Below are 20826 nucleotides of genomic sequence, written 5' to 3' on the forward strand. Positions count from 1 at the left end.
TACAGATTACAAATGTTCAAATTTAGACAGAGCAGACAGACATGACGAGGAACCAGAGTCATCTGGTACGCATGTGTTACAGAACTATGAGGACCAATTAACTGATATAGACAGTGTTTCTGTAGAGGAACACAACACTTCTGATGAATTAGAACAGGCCATTTATCCGAAAGGGCAACTGCCAAAAGTTGGTACAAAAGTGACATACTTGCTTGAAGGGTCTAGCCAATGGAAGGATGCAACTGTTATTAGTAGACCAGGGAAGGCCACTGGAAAGTATAAACATTGGTTGAATGTACAGCATTCAGGGGAAGGAGTCAAGACAATGGATTGGGAAAATGAAGTTCAAAAATGGAGGGCACAGAAACGCAGTGGCAGTTTAGATAGTACATTGGATAGTGAACAGGTCCGCAGGAAAAGGTCGAGAACTATTGAAAGGACATCCCACAGCAGAAGGGAAAGATCAAGCAGTAGCAGTACAGAACGAGATACCAGGCGGAAGAGGGGACGTAGTTTATCAAGATCTCGGAACATGAGTAAGACTACGAATACTAAGAGGAGTAGAAGCCCACATGCACGTGAGATTTTGGTGGCTTCAAATAAATTAGATGAAAAAGTTACCAAAGAAGCTAAACAGCAAGAATTGCATAGTTGGAGAGAATTTGGGCTATACATGGAAGAGCTCTATCCCACAGATGGATTTGCACGGAAAAGGTTCTTCCGGATGGAACTTATAAGGTAAAGGCCAGGCTTGTGGCAAGGGGATTTGAAGAAAACTTAGAAGATCAGGATTTAAGGGTAGATTCACCTACAGCAGGAAAGGTTATTTTAAAGATCTTCTTGGCTCTATTTGCCACAAAGGCATGGGGATGCAAATCTATAGATATAAATGCTGCCTTTTTGCAGGGGCATCAGCTCCAGAGAGACATTTTTCTCCGTCCTCCTAAAGAAGCAGCTAACACAGAAGGGGTACTCTGGAAGTTGAACAAATGTGTATATGGATTAAATGATGCATCTAGAGTCTGGTATTTTTCCGTACGGTCAGTTTTGTTAAAGTTAGGCTGTTGCCAGTTGAAAGCAGATCCTGCAATGTTTTACTGGCACTATAAAGGAAATCTTTCTGGCATTTTTATGATGCATGTCGATTATTTTTTGTAGGGTGGGACTTGTGATTTTGAAGCTATTATAATCTCTGGTTTGAGGAAAGAATTCAGGGTTGGAAGTCAGGCTTCCGGTGCATTTAAATATATTGGACTGGAAATTGGACAGACTCAGTTAGGGGCAACTTTACATCAGCAATCTTATTTGGAAAGCATCAGCCCAATAGCAATTAGTCGTGGCCGAGTTTCACAAAAAGACGCAATGGTTTCAAAGATAGAAAAAGAGCAACTGCGAAGTTTAATTGGGCAACTGAACTGGTTAGGTAGACAGACTAGATCGGATGTGAGTTTTGATGTCGTAGAGTTGAGTACAAAAATGAATGATCCCAAAGTGGAAGACATAATAAGAGCAAATAAAGCGTTGGCCAAACTAAAAATGCAGGAGTGTGTTTTGAAGTTCCCGGTTTTAGGTGACCTTAAGCACTTGAAACTCAGTTAATATTGATGCGTCCTATGCAAATGTATGTGATTTCAAGCGCAGGAGGTTTTATAATTTTCCTTTTAGGGAACAATGGTAAATGTTGCCCGCTTGTGTGGGAAACAAAGAAAGTAAGGAGAGTGGTAAAAAGCACTTTGGCTGCTGAGACGTTAAGCCTTGTAGAGGCGGTGGATATTGCCTTTTATACAAGTATGATATTGACAGAAATTTTGGAATTAGGGGATTTGGGTAATATACCTATTGACTGTCAGATTGACAATAAATCCCTGTAGGAAAATGTGCACTCTACAAAAAGTGTCAATGAAAAGAGGTTACGGATAGACATCGCAAGTTTGAAGCAGATGTTGGACAGAGGGGAAATAACAAAAATTAAATGGGTCGACAGGAGCTATCAACTGTCAAGACTGTTTTACGAAAAGAGGGGCGAGTTCACAGAAACTTTTGGATATTGTTAATGAAGGGCGCTTGTTTCTGTGACTGTTTTTTCTTTCTTTCTCGTCCAAACAAAAAAAAAAGGGGCGGGAAATCATGTGTTTTTGAGTTTCTTAAAATTTTGTTTTCACCTAATTATTTTTTTTCTCCAAGGAAGGGGAGACTTAAATAATTGGTTAAGAGACATTACAATTAGTTGTCTCATTTATGTTAAGTATCCATTAATTGACACATATGTAAAGGGGCTTCAGGTGGCCTCTGTTAGGTGGTGTGTTGTTAAGAGTTTTGTGCAGAGGCTGTGGAAGTGAAATAAATGGTGTTTGGTGAAAAGGAACAAGAACTTTAGACTCTTCATATCACAGCAACTAAAACGGCTAACACTCTATTATGGGGCACCCATCAAAAGCCTTTGGTAAAAAGCAAGGCAAAACAATTATTGATATTGTCCTGTTTCTATCTTTATGGTCCTATTCCCACCGCCTTCCTTTTACTGAAGTGCTTGTATTTGCTGTTTCAATTTCTGTTCCTTGGCAATTTCATTGTTGCACTTTGCCTTTCTAATTTTTTTTTACCTTTCCCAGTCTCTCCACATTCTCTCTCATCGTGCACTCAATGTTTGTCTCTTTCTTAACCTTTAATTGTTCCTTTGTCCAGCCACGGAGTCCCACTAGTATTTAGCCTTTCCTTTTAGTGGGATATATTTTCCCTGCACTCTGAACACTGTTTTATATGTTTCCCATTATTCTTTTACATTGTTATTTGCCAATATAGTTGCCCATCTTATTCCTCTCCCCTCCCAAGTCCCCTCCCCTCCTCAGCCCCCTTGATATCAACTTTTCTCCAATCTATTAACTTGGATTTTGATGTACTTATGTCCTTTGCTCTGTCAGCTTAAAGCATATGAAACAATCACTAATATCTATAGATATTTACGTACATTTACTTACTGGACCTGTTCCAGTTTATTCCCCATTACTATATCCAATAGCGAATCTTCCCTTACATTTAAAAGGTTAAAGGAGAGTCCAGCACATATGGCAAGAACACCATTCTCTTTACCCAGATCTTCTATCCAAGATCAGGGTAGTTGACCCCCCCCCCCATGATTGTTTTTTTTACTCAATTCTCTTAATTTATCTGCATATTTCTTTCCCCCTCCCTTACACTATATGGTAATCTGTAGATTTACACTTAGTGATTAATCCTTTATTGTATATTTCATATATTCATATGGATTCTGTTTGTGCCTTGCTGATGCCAGTGGCCCTTTTTTCTACTGCCATCATGTTATCCTGATTAAGAAAATTATGAGAAACCGTTATTCAGAGCTATTTCAATTCGGTGCAGAATGAAAATCTTCCATGGCGGGAGCAAAATCCCATAAGATTCATCGCGTGACTGGCATCAAAGCATTTTTACGTGGCTAAATCCAGAGTAATTGCTCCATAAACTGGAGGCAAAAATCCATTAATCACCAGTTAACCGGGCTAACCACCAGCAGCCAGGGTTGAGAGCTAACCTTTTACACCCAGCCTAGAAAGTGATAAACTGGGAGCACTGACATAGCCTGCAAGTTGCACACGAATATAACAAGACATCCCAGCACGATAAACAAAATCAGCTGAACCATGGAATGTCATGGGGCCCAGAGTATAGGGACCCCCTTTAATCAATAATCTTTATTGTCAGAAGTAGGCTTACAATAACACTACAATGAAGTTACAATGAAAAGCTCCTAGTCGCCACAATCCACCACCTGTTCGGGTACAGAGGGAGAATTCAGAATGTCCAAATTACTCAACAGCATGTCTTTCAGCAATTGTGGGAGGAAACCGGAGCCCCCGGAGGAAACCCACGCCGACACGGGGAGAACGTGCACGTCGCACAGACAGTGACCCAAGCCGGGAATCGAACCCGGGACCCTGGTGCTGTGAAGCCACCGTGCCGACCACCGTGCTACCAAGCCACCCATCCCGTGCCCTCCTCAGCAGAGGCGAAGGGATGTTTTGACAAATCCCAAGTCGGTTCCAATGAAGGCGTACCAGACACCTCCATGATACACACCTCTGCAGGGGCATAATTATTTCTCCCATGACTTTGGGGCGGGTGGGACGACGACGAAGAAAAGAGAGACGAGGAATAGATGTAATAAAAAAATGAATGCCACACACTCAGCACTGGGAGTGGAGGGGGGGGGGGGGGGGGGGGGAACATAATGATCTGGAAGCTTCACAAATCAATAATGGAGTCTATGTGGTTGAAGCTGGAGAGTCGGCCATGGTAGCTGGCTGACAGAAACTTGTTCAGCCACAGAACACACACACAGGAGGAAAAAAAACACAGGGTGAGAGAGGCCTGGGAGAGGGAGGGAGAGGGTGGGCTTGGGACCCAAGCCGACTGCAAGGCCCCATTGTTTGGCCGCCCCCCCCTTCACCCTTCACACTCCGGGAGGGGGGGGGGGGGGGTTGCTGCTGACACAGCAACTCACTCACTCACACCCTCCCCCCACCCAAATTAAACCCACCTCCCCCGCGCTCTCGCCCGCCAGTTACCATTTACAGCCGCCGTCTCTCGGGCCGTGGCACCGCTGGGTCACGTGGCTCCATCCGCACCAGCATTCCGAGCTGCCGTCCCGGCCCGGCGCCGAGGACGGTACGGCGCGTGCGCGCTCCCGGGACGGACGTGCGCGCGCGCGCGCCGGGGGCGCAGCCGACGTGCTTCACTCTCTCTCTCCCGCGCGCGCGCCCCCCCCCAGTCCGTCACTCGGCGCGCCTGCGCGGACGACCGTCAGGTGGAGGAGGAGGAGGCGGGGCGGGCGCGCGCGCGCGCTTGGCGGGAAACGGCCGCGACGCGCGGTTTTTACGCCGTCCGCCTGCCCCGTCCCCTCTTCCTGCTCCACGGAGAGTCGCGGTGAGTTATGTCTCTGCTCGACGGCGGCGGCATGCGGGGAGCGAACTCTTCCCTGGCAGATGGTTTTTTTTTTTTGCCGTTAAAAATTTAAAAGTGACCGATTCATTCCACGCAGACAGTGACCCAGAGCCGGGATCGAACCTGGGACCTTGGTGCCGTGAGGCAGCAGTGCTAACCCGCTGCGTCACCGTGCTGCCCGTCTCACAGTTTTAACAGTGAGTGTCCGCTCATATCAGTTTAGATCCCATATAAAATATGGGAGGGGAAACTGGTTAATTGGCGGCACCCAATAGACGCGTTGACGTACGCGCATGGTGCAGTCTGACACAAAGAGGCCATTCAGCCCGTCGGGTCTACAGTGTTGCTTCACCCCCGGCGAGTGTGGGGTCCATTCCAGCCCTGCCTGCCCCCACAATCACAATGCATGCGCAGTGGCTGATATTTTTAATTAAAATACCCAGAGTCTTTGTAGCTGTGGCTGCCCAATAATTACAGTCACCAGGTTTGTAAGTTTAAACACGATTATTGTTTACTTACAGCAAGGACTATCATATATTATACAATAAATAAACCGATTGGGCAGCACGGTGGCGCAGTGGTTTGCACTGCAGTCTCACAGCGACGAGGTCCAAGGTTCGATCTGGGTCACTGTCCGTGTGGAGTTTGCACATTCTCCCCGTGTTTGCGTGGGTTTCGGCCCCACAACCCAAAGATGTGCAAGGTAGGTGGACTGAACACGCTAAATTGCCCCTTAATTGGGAAAAATGAATTGGGTACTCTAAATTTATAAAAATAAAATAAATAAACCGATTAACAGCAAGCATACTGCACGCTTTAACTGTTCCACCCTCTACCCACACACGTATACACAAGACCGACAAACGGAGGAGTGGAAAAGTGTTTTAAAAAAAGGATCCCTTTGCTTCAGATGGTGGTTCTTTAGCATACTTTCCGCACCGCAAGTTTGCTGATTAAAGCCTCTGGTTTACAGCCGAAGAGGAATATAGGAAGTGCAAGAGAGAACTTAAGAAAGCAATTATACAATCTTAGAATTTACAGTGCAGAATTAGGCCATTCGGCCCATCGGGTCTGCACCGGTCCTTGGAGAGAGCACCCTACTTAAACCCATGCCTCCACCCTGTCCCAGTAACCTCACCTAACTTTTTTTGGACACTAAGGGCAATTTAGCATGTCCAATTCGCCTAACCTGCACATCTTTGGACTGTGGGAGGAAACGGAACACCCGGAGGAAACCCACGCAGACACGGGGAGAACATGCAGACTCCGCACAGACAGTGACCCAAGTCGGGAATCGAACCTGGGACACTGGAGCTGTGAAGCAACTGTGCTACCGTACTGCCCCACAATTAGAAGAATAAAAAGGTGGCATGAAAAAGGACTTGCGAATAAAATTAGGGAGAACCCTAAGATATTCTAGAAATACATTTCGAGAATGTATTTACAGAGTAGGGCCCATTAGAGATGAAGGGAGAAATCTGTGTGTGAAGCTGCAGGACATTGCTACAGTGTTAAATGAATACTTCTCGTCGGTCTTCACTCAGGAGAAGGAGGACATAGTCCCATTTCCTGAAATCTGTACCTATGTGGATCTTGAGCAGTTTGACCTAGGAAATGAGGAACTGTTGGAGGCTTTGACGGAATTCAAAATAGACAAATCCCCAGGCCTGGATGAATTGCATCTGAGGCTGCTGTGGGAGGTGAGGCAGGGGCTCTGCACAAGTTATTAATTCCTCTCTGGCCACGGGGAAAGTGCCAGAGGACTGGACAACAGCTAATGTTCCACTTTTCAATAAGAGTGCTCGAGATAAGCCAGGGAATTACAGACTGGTGAGTCTCACGTCAGTGGTCGGGAAACTATTGGAGAAAATTCTGAAGGAGAGAATTAATCTCCACTTGGAAAGGCGTGGGTTGATTGGCCAATTGGATAAGTAACTGGTTATCACATAGAAGACAGAGGGTGGTGGTGGATGGAAAATTTTCAGACTGGAGACCAGTTACCAGCAGTGTACCACAGTGATCAGTGCTGGGTCCTCTGCTATTTGTGATTTTTATCAATGACTTGAAGGAGGGGGCTGAAGGGTGGGTCAATAAATTTACTGATGACACCAAGATTGGTGGAGTAGTGGATGAGGTGGAGGGCTGTTGTAGGCTGCAAAGAGACATTGATAGGATGCAGAGCTGGGCCGAGAAATGACAGATGGAGTTTAACCCTGATAAGTGCGAGGTGATTCATTTTGGTAGAAAAAATTTGAATGCGGATTACAGGGTCAACGGCAGGGTTCTGAGGAATGTGGAGGAACAGAGAGATCTTGGGGTTCATGTCCACAGATCTCTGAAGGTTGCCACTCAAGTGGATAGAGCCGTGAAGAAGGCCTACAGTGTGTTAGCGTTTATCAACAGGAGGCTTGAGTTTAAAGAGCCGTGGGGTTATGCTACAACTGTACATGACCCTGGTGAGACCACATTTGGAATATTGTGTGCAGTTCTGGTCACCTCACTATAGGAAGGATGTGAAAGCATTCAAAAGGGTGCAGAGGAGATTTACCAGGATGCTGCTGGGTTTGGAGGATAGGTCTCATGAGGAAAGGTTGAGGGAGCTAAGACTTTTCTCTTTGGAGCAGTGGAGGATGAGAGGTGACTTAATAGAGGTTTATAAGATGATGAGGGGGATGGACATTCAGAGACTATTTCCTCGGGTGGATGTAGCTGTTACAAGGGGGCATAACTATAAGGTTCAGGGTGGGAGATATAGGAGGGATGTCCGAGGTATGTTCTTTACTCAGAGAGTGGTTAGGGTGTGGAATGGACTGCCTGCTGTGATAGTGGAGTCGGACACTTTAGGAATTTTCAAGCGGTTATTGGATAGGCACATGGAGCACACCAGAATGACAGGGAGTGGGATAGCTTTATCTTGGTTTCGGACAAAGCTCGGCACAACATTGAGGGCCGAAGGGTCTGTTCTGTGCTGTACTGTTCTATGTTCTAATTGCCTTCTTTGCAGATTCATTCATTCAGGGTCCCTGTAGATTAGAAAATGCAGTACTCACAGGCAGCAGGCTATCTGGAGAGACACTTTATTTCATAGCAAACCTTGTTTCCAGCTCGTGGTTTGACTTCAGGCCTCTGCAGTCCCAAGAGAACAGCACCTGGAGGCTTAATGGCGAGAGAGTCAGCCATCACAGTGGCCTTCGGGAGGGAATTAGCTGGATCTTTTTGGAGAGAGTTGGATCTCTTCATCAGGTTGACAGAAACCAAGGGCAGCACGGTGGCGCAGTGGTGGCACTGCAGCCTCACGGCGCCAAGGTTCCAGGTTCGATCCCGGCTCTGGGTCACTGTCCGTGTAGAGTTTGCACATTCTCCCCTCGTTTGCGTGGGTTTCACCCCCACAACCCAAAGATGTGCAGGCTAGGTGGATTGAACACGCTAAATTGCCCCTTAATTGGTAAAAATTAATTGGGTACTCTAAATTTATTTTAAAAAAGGTTGACAGAAACCAAACTCAAGCCTTGGGGCTCTGAAAAATGTATCAATGGGATCGGATCCAATCACCACTGTTACCGGGCAGAGCTCAGCCTTTTGGGCTAATTCGTTGGCCACCAGCCAATCAATCAAACAGTCCTCACTGATGCTGGCCAGCCTGCAATCACCAGTTTAAACCAGCACAGTTTTTTTCTGGATTCTTCTGTTTGAATTAAAGGGACAGGCTTCTTACAGACTGCATGCCTTACAGTGAGATGTCCATCAATCATCCAAAGATCAAAAATGCAACAGCAAAATAAAAGAAAGGGGAAAATTAGGGAATGAACAGGAAGACCTTACAACTGTCTCTTTCCAGGAGCAGTGTATTTCTCCCACTCCTTTCCACATCCCGACATTAAAACAAATCTCTCCAGTATTTATCCAGTTCCCTGTTGAAAGCTACGAGTGAATCGACCTCCAGCACCCTCCCGGGAAGTGCGTTCCTAATCCGACTCACCCCTGAGAAGGAAATGTGTTCCTCCTTGTTGTTGCCACTTGGCCCTTTTGCCAGTGCCCTTAAATCTGTATTCCATTTTGGATTGCATAAACGAATAATAATCTTTTATGTCATAAGTAGGCTTACATTAACACTGCAATGAAGTTACTGTGAAAAGCCCCTCGTCGCCACATTCTGCGCCTGTTCGGGTACACAGAGGGAGAATTCAGAATGTCCAAATGATCTAACCGCACGTCTTTGGGACTTGTGGGAGGAAATTGGAGCACCCGGAGGAAACCCACGCAGACACGGGAGAACGTGCAGACTCCGCACAGACAGTGACCCAAGCTGGGAATCGAACCTGGGACCCTGGCGTGGTGAAGCAACTGTGCTACCGTGCCACTTACGCTCATGACAGTTTTTATGTATGTCTTTAAACCTCTGTAGAATTGCTGTTTCCACATGGGGGAAGGTTCCATGTTTGGAAAAGGAATAATTACAAAAGTTTCTTTGCAGGATAAACAAGGTATCTGAATAGAAGTTTTTTTCAGTGGACTGTAAGGGTAAACTTTGTAATTATTTGGACTGTCCTGCAAGCACTGATCCTGTGAATGTTCATTTGACTCAAAGAGGGGGAGATATCCTTAATTACAATTTGAGCTAGCATGAAGATAGACTCGATATTTACAGCCACCAATTGGAGACTTAAACAGACAAACCCGTGGTCTTATTGAATGTGGAGCAGGCTCAGTGGGCTGTATGGCCTATTTCTCCTATGTTCCTATAGTTGGGAGAAACTGGGGAAGTTACAGAATAAATGGATCTGATCCCAATATAACAATTCACATTTATATTTCCGAAAAGTTTTAAATCTTTTGATGAAACAAACTAAAATACTACATGCAGTCTGAGCATGTTTGAATTCATCACTGAAGGAAGCTCTCACAATACTGGTGTGCAATAATGTGACAAAAAGAATCAAAATTCAAAAGTAGTACAACAACAGCCAGGAGCTTTATTTAATTCTTCAACACCAATTATAATAACAGGAAACAGTAACAAGATATTTTTCCACTGGCAAGTTTTGAAATATTGCATTGTAGCATATACCCTGGGCAGACTTTAATCTGGGTAACAGGGATCTCGCCCGGCAGCTAGCGGGACACAGCTAGCCGCTGCAGGCAGCACCAACAGGAGCAGTGGCAGCTTATGGAAATGCACCCACTGCCACCGGGCTGGTGGCGGCTGCTGGCAATGCACCCAGAGGCCCAGATCAATGAAGGGCCCAGATCACAGGTGAGTGAGGAAAGGATAGGGTTTGTGGGAGAGGGGAGAGTTGTCAGAGGCAAGGACAGGGGTATGGTTTTAAGTGGTTTCCCCATGAGCACCCCCCCCCCCCCCAAGTCCTTTAATCAGGCACAGAGTGTCCAACACAAGGTTCGCACGTATGTGCCTACAATCAAACCTAACGGGATTTGCTTTTCGGTTTTCACTGTAGTGACTCCTGCTGCTGGGTGAATAATGAGGACCTTAAATGGGTATGAATTGCCCATTTGAGGTCCTTAATAGGTTTCCTTCTGGGAAATCCTCCACAAGCCTTCCCGTCCTGGACTTAATCAGGAGAGGTGGGAAGGTGGTGGGGTCCCCACCTGGCCCCCGCCTGCCTTGTACTGATCTGAATGGAACTAGTATCAAAAGGATGACATGATGCACTACTTCAAAAGGGAAATAAACAAGACCATCTAGGAATTCACTTTTACTTCCGTCCAATCCTGATAACAATCATTATGTGCTAGACCAGAGGTTTTCAAACTCAGGGTCGCGACCCACGGAAGGGTCTTGGGCAGGTTTCTGGAGGGCCGTGGCGCCCGGCGCAGCATTCCCAATCGCGGGATGAATACCTGGCAGCTGTGGCTGGCTTTTGAAAATGCTGGCTGCGACGGACTTTTGAGATTGGCAGCCTCCCCGCGCATGCGTGCTGGATTAAGCAGTATACAGTTCCGGAGCCCAGTGGAGTGGACCGCGTCCTGACGTCAGCACGCTGTCCAGGGCCAGTTTTTGTCAGCAAACAGTGGAGCCCCCCACCGGAAACAGTGGCAGAGAGCAGGTCACGCTCCCCGTGCGCTGACGTCACGTGTTCTGGGCGCGAGATTCCACCATTTTGCAGCTGCAAGCAGTGCTGGTGTGAACTCCTGGGCCTCTGGTGAACAACCATGAAGAGGAAACTGAAAACAGGAACAAAGCAGCATAAAGAAGATTACTTGATCTATGGGTTATTAATTGTTCCATTGCAAATCTGGATTCAAAATTCCTGTGTGTTATATGCAGGGAAGCACTGGCAAATAAAAGTTTAAAACCCTCAAAACTTCAAAGATATTTGAAGACTAAACATGACGCGTTTGAGGGCAAACTTCTTTATTTTGTCCAACGGTGCAGTGAGATCTTAAATCATTAGCTGAAGTCATGATCAGAAATGTGGGCAGCACGGTGGCGCAGTGGGTTAGCCCTGCTGCCTCACGGCGCCGTGGACCCAGGTTCGATCCCAGCTCTGAGTCACTGTCCGTGTGGAGTTTGCACATTCTCCCCGTGTTTGCGTGGGTTTCGCCACCACAACCCAAAAGATGTGCAGGTTAGGTGGATTGGCCACGCTAAATTGCCCCTTAATTGGAAAAAGAAATGAATTGGGTACGCTAAATTTTTTTAAATAAAAAAAAATGATCAGAAATGTAACATTGAATAACAAAGCAAGTGACACCGTGAGGACCAATCAGGTGCACCTATCACATTAAAGTTAAGTGAAAATGGCGAAGGACAATTGGCGTGGATCGCAAAGGTCGGCCAGCATGGGTCGCAAAGGTAGGCCGATGTGGGTCCCGAATGATGGCCGGATGGTAAAATTGGGTCCCGGGCAAAAAAGTTTGAAAAACACTACGAGGCCAAAAACAACTATTATCATAGTATTGCTACTCCTGTACCTTGCCAGCCGCTGTGACACATCCGTATCTTTTTTTCAGGATTATTGGCTGCACTCTGGTCACACTTTTCCTATCAGATTCTTTGTTTCAACTACCTTAATGAATTACTTTAATTGCATTTTTAAATGTCACATATTGGTGTCCATCTGTGAAAAAAGAGTGCAATTGGAACATCTACATGGACACTATCCTCTCAGTTTTATCTAAGATATATATTTCATCAAATTATGAAACAATTCTAATGTCCTTTACTCTGACATTTATATCAGGTCAATTTTAAGCTTAACCAGTCAAATCTCCTGTATTGAGCAAATGCTCGTAAGCAGTGATTGCTCTGTGAAATATGAGCTTGTCAGTCACACTTCATGCCAGCAGTTTAAATGCACCAAATAGAAATAATTGATGACTGTCTCCATTATACTGATATGCACTGGATGCACAGCCAACTTTATGCCAGGCTTGCAAATTTGTTATTCTTTGTCTCCAAAGTAAAATTAAGTAGTTCATGATAGACTTAAGCGGTTATTAATTTAAATGCAAATTTCTCTGAAAAAGATTTAAAATGCTCTGTTTAGTTTTGAGATGTAAAGAAACTCCATAGTTCCGGATGGAGAAATGCGGCCTTTCACTTGCATTGGGAGCATTCTATTCATGCACACTTGCATACTCAGACTGTGGTTTGTCCGATCAGATGACAGTGATAATTTTGGCACAGCTGGAACTTCAAGCCCAAGCTTGGAAGAATAACTAATAACATTAATGAATGTATGTGTGGATACAATAGATGATGTAGACGTTCGTTCATCATGTGGACCCCATTAATGTAATCCAGGCCAGACTCTCATGTGAACTCTCAAGAAATGATGGGTGGATGAGGAAAAGGCTGTTAGGTAACTTAGGTGGGGAGGCAGTCGGCAGGTGACCATGGTGGAGTGTTTGTTGGAAGCCTAGAAGTAAACAAGAAATACAATTGCAATAATGTGAACATTTTTACCAATTTGCACTGAGTTTCTGAATCCAAGCCATTGGTCTAAATTGGAAACAGCAGACTTCCCAGTAATGAACCCTGGAGCTCCTGAGTCTGTCTGCATCCCCAGCACTCCCCATCTTAACATTGCTCCACCGATTCGGTGGATTGGCCATGCTAAAATTGCCTCTTAGTGTGTCCAAAGATGTGCAGGTTAGGTGGGGTTACAGGGATATGGCAGGGGAGTGGGCCTTGGTAGGGTACTCTTTCTGAGGGTCGGTGCAGACCCGATGGGCTGAATGGCCTCCTTCTGCACTGTAGGGATTCTATTATTCTGTGACCAGCACCTGCTCTTTTTTCAAATTTTGCCCTCAGTTTTGAACTTGGTAACTTCTCATGAGGAACTTTTAAAAATACCTAAGTAAAATTGCCGTAAGGTATACCGGAGTCATCTTGTATTGTCACTTCCCAAATAAATATAAGAGGTCAATCATGCAAAATTTGCCCCCTCTGCTTTTAAATAGTTTGTTGTTGTACAGGTAATCAAGGCTACTCCTGATAATCGATTCCATTATTTTACATGGAATTGAAAAAAAGATTGATACACTTCTAGTTGCCTGTTTTGATACCACTTTTGAATATGGGTACCACATTTGCTAGATTCCAATCTATCCGTGCAGGGTCTGCTATAGCTCAACGGGTAGTATTCTCATCTGTGAGTCCGAAGGTTATGAATTCAAGACCCAATCCAGAACTTGAGCACAAAAAATCTTTGCTGACCCTTCAATACTGAGGGGATTGCGCTGGAGGATATACAGAGGAGATTCACCAGGATGTTGCCAGAGATGGAGATCTGAGCTATAAGGAGAGACTTGATGGGCTTGGATTGTTTTCTTTAGAGCAGAGAAGCCTGAGGGGAGTATGATTAAGGTGTATAAAATTATGAGGGGCTTGTACAGGGTAAATAAATTAAGGGGTCAATCACAAGGGGGCATAGTTTTAGGGTGAGGGGCAGGAGATTCCGAGGGGATTTGAGAATTCTTTACACTCAGGGTGGTGAGACGTTGGAATGCACTACCTGGGAAGGTAGTGGTGGCTTGAAACCTTACAACCTTAACAAAGCACTTGGATGAGTAAGTGAAACACCATCATATTCAAGGATATGGGACACATACTGATGGCACACAGCGCCAGGGACCTCAGTTCAATGATGGCCATGAAACCATTGTCGATCATCGGAAAAACCCATCAGGTTCACTAATGTCTTTCAGGGAAGAAAATCTGCCAGCCTTACCCGATCTGATCTACATGTGACTCCAGACCCACAGCAATGTGGTTGACTCTTAACTGCCCCTTCAAGGGCAATTAGGGATGGGCAATAAAATTGCTGGCACAGCCTGTGATGCCCACGTCCCAAGAACAAATTTTAAAAAAAATTCTGACCGTAGGCGACTGTGGAGTTTGCAGTTCTCCCCTTGTCTGCGTCGGTTTCCTCCGGGTGCTCTGGTTTCCTCCTACAGTCCAAAGATGTGCAGGTTTTATAATAATAATCTTTATTGAAATGAAATGAAAATTGCTTATTGTCACAAGTAGGCTTCAAATGAAGTTACTGTGAAAAGCCCCTAGTTGCCACATTCTGCCGCCTGTTCGGGGAGGCTGGTATGGGAATTGAACCCACGCTGCTGGCCTGCCTTGGTCTGCTTTAAAAAACAGTTATTTAGCCTGGTGCTAAACCAGCCTCTGTCCAGTCACAAGTAGGCTTACATTAACACTGCAATGAAGTTACTGTGAAAAGCCCTTGGTCACCGCATTCCGGCGCCTGTTCGGGTGCACGGAGGGAGAATTCAGAATGTCCAAATTACCTAACGGGACTTGTGGGAGGAAACCGGAGCACCCGGAGGACACGCATACAGACACAGGGAGAACGTGCAGACTCCGCACAGACATTGACCCAAGCCGGAAATCGAACCTGGGACCTTGGCGCTGTGAAGCAACAGTGCTAACCACTGTGCTACTATGCTGCCCATCAGGCGGCTTGTCCATGCTAAATTGTCCCTTAATGTGCAGATTAGGTTATGGGGATAGGGTGTTGTGGGTGGAATGGTTCACCTACGTAGGGCGCTCTTTCAGAGTGTTGGTGCAGACCCGATGGGCCCACTGGCCTTCTTCCGTGCTGTAGGGATTCTATGATTCCAACTGGGATTAGTGCGAGATATGGGGTAGTAATTGTGCGGACTTGATAGGCCGAAGGGCCTTTTCTGCACTGTACGACTATATGGGCGTGATCCACCGGCTGCGTTGCGCTTTCCCGTGAGCGTGGTGCAGCTGGTAAATCCCGGGAGAGCCCTCTCCAAGGCTTCCCAGACGTCTTCACACCTCGTAGGATTCACACAAGTTCCGTGAGGTTTCGGAGTCAGACTTCCGGCTACAAGGGGTGTCCACACTTGGAGGGTGTGGGGTAGTACACATGTGTGGGGTGACATTGCCCATGGGTGGGGAGGTTTGCGGGACTCAAGCTCACTTAGAGATCGGGGCACCCTTTCAAAATGGCGGCCCTATCTCGGAGTTCAGTGTGGGCTAAACCGGTGAGAAACTCCCCAAAAAGTGACTAAGTGTCATTGAATAGCGGTGGGGAACTCCCTGAAAAACCCTCCACTGATGCACTTTGAAATAATTTGGGAAAATCGCGCTCTACAGAGCAACTAACTTTCAGACAAACATAAACCATTACACCCCCTCAAGTACAGTAAGAAGTCTTACAACACCATGTTTAAGTCCAACAGGTTTGTTTCAAACACTAGCTTTCGGAGCACTGCTCCTTTCTCAGGTGAATGAAGAGGTGTGTTCCTGAAACATATATATAGACAAATTCAACGATGCAAGACAATGCTTAGAATGCGAGCATTTGCAGTTAATTAAGTTGATGCGACCATCAATTCACTCGAAGACACGTGGAAAGTAAACCGTGGTTTTAATCAGCTTAGAACTGAGCCTGCCTGTGACCGCACTGAAGGCGGCCCCGCAGGTCGGCAGCTCTTATACTTTCTGTAAAGAGGGTGGAGCCCGTACATGCCCCAACATATCCCCTGTGGTTGAAGCCACATAATGGCCCATAGGTAGAGCCCACAGGGTTAATAACATAACACAGTGCACTGGTGAATTATCAGTAATTATACATTCACCACATAGGTGTTTACAGAGCCAGAGACAGGGGTAACCCCAGGTTAAAGAGGTGTGAATTATCTCAAGCCAGGACAGTTGGTAGGATTTCGCAAGCCCAGGCCAGATGGTGGGGGATGAATGTAATGCGACATGAATCCCAGGTCCTGGTTGAGGCCCCTCAAGTAGACATGGCTCTAATCGTCTTAGATCATGTCCTGGCATGTATTTATCCCTCAACAACCATCATTGAAAACAACATTACTTGGGTCATTACCACTTTGCAGTTTGAGAAAGTAGTTGCTGTGTTTCCTACATTACAACAGTGACTACACTTTTCAGGTACGGCTGCGTGTATTTCTTGTTGATTACATCACACACCCAGCATCACACATCATGCGAGACTTATGTTTCATTTTCTCAACATGATTAATTAGAATGCTATCGGTAAGAAACAAATAAAAAGCGATAAATCATTTGAAACTTGCCAGTCAGGAACAGCTAAATACCTATGTAAACAGTGAATTGAGGATTTGCCCTCTAGTGCAATCACTCTGAATATTGTTTGAAAATCTATTCCACTGCCATGTAAACACTCATTAGTTGAGGAACTTTGAAATAAGATTTATAATTTCATAATGTTCTTTCCAATTTAGCAATTTTTAAATTAAGCTGGCTTATACAATAACATCTCTATTGAAATGCACAAGGGACCATTATCCATCTAAGGCTTGTGCATCTGGCAGAATCTGAGCATTTGAGGTTATATTCTTCCCACAGTTACCATCCCATCAGTTGAAGAGGCTTAACTGCAACTCTCATCAAGCATCAGCCCCTGTAATTCCCAGCATGTGTTACATGAGTGCACATGTATAACTTCCAACAGCTAAAGCATGAAGTTCAACTTGAAGTCCTAAGCCTACAGCGGTAATTATGAATGGCATTTTCAAATTACTACAGAACAAACGCTGAAATGCACATTAAAATATTTTTAAAGCCAAATTTTGATTTTATAGCTATTGTCAGTAGCTGCACTTTATTGCAGACAAGACTGAATGAGGAAGAGACAATTTTAACTTAACTCGCCTGCAGAAAAGCGGATGGAATCTGGTATGACACTTGCTTTCTGCTTGATGAGTTCGGCCAAAGTTGTGTTTGAACAACGGGAAAAGAAACAGGAAATAAAAATGTTTGCTTGTGAGAGTGAAAGAAAGAAAGAAAACCCAACGAGGGAGAAAAATGTATGTACAGGGAAGAAGGTTGTACATTGTGTGTACTGTGGGCACCCATTGTGGTGCTGCAATTTTCCCCAAGCACTGCTTAACCTCGATACTGTCCAATCTTGCACGGTACAAAATGCCATGACCCCTAATGCTGGCTGTAAAATCCTAGGGCATGTCACTCCAATGCTGTCAAACCCCAGGACAAATCCATCAGTCAGTGAAATGAAAATGAAAATCGCTTATTGTCACAAGTAGGCTTCAAATGAAGTTACTGTGAAAAGCCCCTAGTCGCCACATTCCGGCGCCTGTTCGGGGAGGCTGGTACAGGAATTGAACCTTGCTGCTGGCCTGCCTTGGTCTGCTTTCAAAGCCAGCGATTTAGCCCTGTGCTAAACCAGCCCCAGTGCTACCAAGTTCAAGATCTAGCCCCTCGCTGGTAAACCCCAGGACTTTCATGTGGAGCTGCCAAAGCTTAACACTCACAACTGTGATTCTAATCTCCAGGACTCTAGTTGATTTTAGCTGGGAAGTGGCAAATGCTACAGTTGCCTTCAGTGACCCTAGAGTAAGGAGAGAGTCATAGTGCTCAGTTTCTGTTATCCAGAGCCTGAGGTGGAAACTGCCTGTGTGCGGATGTTGGGTGGGTACAAGCTGTGCTACCTCCTGCAGCTGAATAGCTTGCATACGTTCCCGAATAAAGAATAGTCACTTGGGCTAAGGACAAGATCAAGTATCATTTTGGTATGAATAATGCTCAGCAACGGAGGGGAGTTGAAATAAAAGTAAAAATGGCTTGGATGGGTGTTAATTATGGTGGATGAGTTGCACTGACCTAGTTGTACTATTATCCATATTCAGTGTTCTGATAATATGGTGGAACGGCTACATTATGAGAAAGGACATAGAACAATGTGCCTTGTTGAGGCTTGAAGGTTTACCGGCTGACCATATTATTCAGATTAAACATGAAACAAATCACCACTACATTTCAGACCATGAATGTTAATCTATATTAAATGTTAAAGATTTAACCAGGGAGTTTAATCAGATGGGGACATAAATAGTAAGTAATACTTTGTTTTCCAAGTGAGAGTGAGAATTGGCCTTTGAGTGATGACAGGATTTGCAAATTTTGAAAGTTTGATTTGCAATTTAACTTTACATATATTTGCATAAGAATTGACAAATGTCTAATCATCTAGGAAAATTAAGGACAGACCTGTCCGCGGCTTGGCAAGCTGAACTTCACCAGTTTGGCAAGTAGGAAGAGGGCGGATTTGCAGAGGTGGGACAGGCTTGTCTCTGGTGGGCTGGGTACAGGCGGTTAAGATGAATATCCTGCCAAGACTCATGTTCTTCAGTGCATTCCGATCTTCCTGCCTAAAGCGTTTTTCTGGGGGTTGGGGCGGCTTATAACGGGGTTTATATGGGTGGGGCGGCCACCTCGGATTCGGCGGGGGGGGGGGGGGGTCTTACAGAGGAACAGCCGGGGCGGGGGGGGGCTGTTGGCACTGGTGTACCTGTTGTTTTACTACTGGGCGGCCAATGCGGTGAGGTGTTGGGTTGGTTCAAGGACTAGGACGTGATTTGGGTACGGATGGAGTCAGGGTCATGTAAGGGGTGGTGTCTGGAGGCATTGGCGACGGCTACTCTGCCGTTTGCTCCTGCGAAATATTCGGTGAACACGGTGGTCGTCTCCACGTTAAAGATACGGCGGCAGCTTTGCCAGCATTTCAAGCTGGGGGGGTGGCAAGGTGGTCCCCCATCTGTGGGAACCATTTGTTTCAGCTGGGGAAACGTGATGCCACTTTTGGGGGTTGGAAAAGTATGCGGCTGGACCGGGTAAAGGATTTATTTTTGGATGATTGGTTTGCTGACTGGGAGGAGCTGAGCGGCAGGGCAGGTCATGGGAGATCAATGTGTTCAGGTACTTTGATTGGGTCCGGCGAGCTATCCCGGTGGTGCTGCCGTCCACTTTGCTGGAAAGGATTGTTTCTTGTGCGGGATCGGAGGAGGGCAGCACGTCTGGAATATATGAGTGGATCATGGGGGAAGAGCAGGTCGTGGTGGAGGAGGTGAAGGCTAGGTGGGAGGAGGAGGAGCTGGGCCCCATTTTGCAGGACGAGATGTGGAGTGAGTCCGTAGGGTGAATGCTACGTCATCCTGCGCAAGGTTAAGTTTGATACAGCTGAAGGTGGTGTTCAGGGCACATCTCACCAAGGCCAGAATGAGTCGTTTTTTTGAGGGAGTTGAGGATAGATGTGAGCAGCACTTGAGGGGCCTGCGAACCATGTGCACATGTTCTGGTCCTGCCCCAAATTGGTGGGTTTTTGGGGGCCTTTCCTGACACCTCATGGCGATTTTGTACGTGGATTTGGAGTCCTGGCCATTAGTAGCAACATTTGGGGTGTCAGACCAACCGGAACTGAGGATGGGGATAATGGCGGATGCTTTGGCATCTGCCTCATTGCTGGCTCGGCAGCGGATCCTCCTGAGTTGGAGGCAGGCGGCACTGCCCAGTGCCACAGCGTGGCTGGCTGATTTGATGGAGTTTTTGCATCTCAAGAAGGTTAGGTTCACGCTGAGGGAAGCGATTGATGGGTTCTATTGTAGATGGCGCAAGGATTTGTTCACTTAGCTGTTGGGGGTGCGGGGGGTGTCCTATTGAGGATGGGGGTGGATAAAGTTGGTGGGGGGGGGATTTGTTTTTGCTTGATAGGGTTTATTGAGGTTGTTGTTCATGCTTTATAGTTTGACTGTTATTTATGTATAACATGTCAAATACTTAATTAAAATATTTTCCAAAAAAAAGAACAGACCTGTCAATTTGAAACTAGTGTGCTATCCTCAGTTTCCCTGGACAGGCGGGTCCAGTATTACCACTGAGTCATAATACTCTCCCATCTTGAACCACTCGCTTATTTTTCTGGTTTCAGTAATTGCTGCTCAGGGTTTGAAGGATGAAACTTCTCCGTTGCTACCGATGTGCTAAAGCAGGAGGCTGGAAACACGCTTAAAGCATTTTGTGAGGTCTTCAAGCTGGTTTTAGTATCTTAGCATTAGCCGAAGCTGAAAACTGCACTTTCAAATGCTGATCAAATTGACTGTAAACATTTAATGAAGTGTCTGTATAGTAATTGATAGTGCCTGAATCTGCTATAAATGCATGTTTGGAGTAAGTGGATTGATCTTGCCAGGCATTAATTGAAAACAGTAAATCAGAAGGAGACCCTCCAAGTTCTGTGGTTTGGGCACGTAAGCTTGTGAATGTTGATCATGCACCAAGGTTTCAAACTAACCTCATTAACTTTCCATAGAATTGTGGCTTGTAAATAAAACTGACATCATTCATTTTCAGTGTAGTTTTTTTTATAAAACCACAGATGTGATAAATGAACTAATCAAGCCCTAATAGTACAGACTACTAGCATGGTTCTTGGGTGCGGATGTCGCTGGCAAGCACCGCATTTATTGCCCATCCCTAATCACCCTTAAGAAAATGGTGGTAGGCCACCTTCTTGAACTGCTGCAATCCCTGTGGTAGTGTTTTGATATAAATGTTTGACTTGCTAGCCATTTCAGAGG

At 45.7% G+C, this 20826-nt stretch overlaps 1 protein-coding gene across 2 annotated transcripts in view; it reads right to left on the reverse strand.

The window, feature by feature from the left end:
• The window catches only part of znf592 (zinc finger protein 592), a 225897-nt gene extending 221181 nt beyond the window's left edge, over positions 1 to 4716 (reverse strand). For both annotated transcript variants that reach the window (XM_072493079.1, XM_072493078.1), the window contains exon 1: positions 4584 to 4716. The gene's annotated coding sequence lies outside the window, so the exon portion shown is untranslated. The remainder of the gene's footprint in view (positions 1 to 4583) is intronic.
• Between the last annotated feature and the right edge of the window lie 16110 nt (positions 4717 to 20826).

The sequence above is a fragment of the Scyliorhinus torazame genome, chromosome 30 (genome assembly GCF_047496885.1).
Source record: "Scyliorhinus torazame isolate Kashiwa2021f chromosome 30, sScyTor2.1, whole genome shotgun sequence".
Taxonomy (NCBI): domain Eukaryota; kingdom Metazoa; phylum Chordata; class Chondrichthyes; order Carcharhiniformes; family Scyliorhinidae; genus Scyliorhinus; species Scyliorhinus torazame.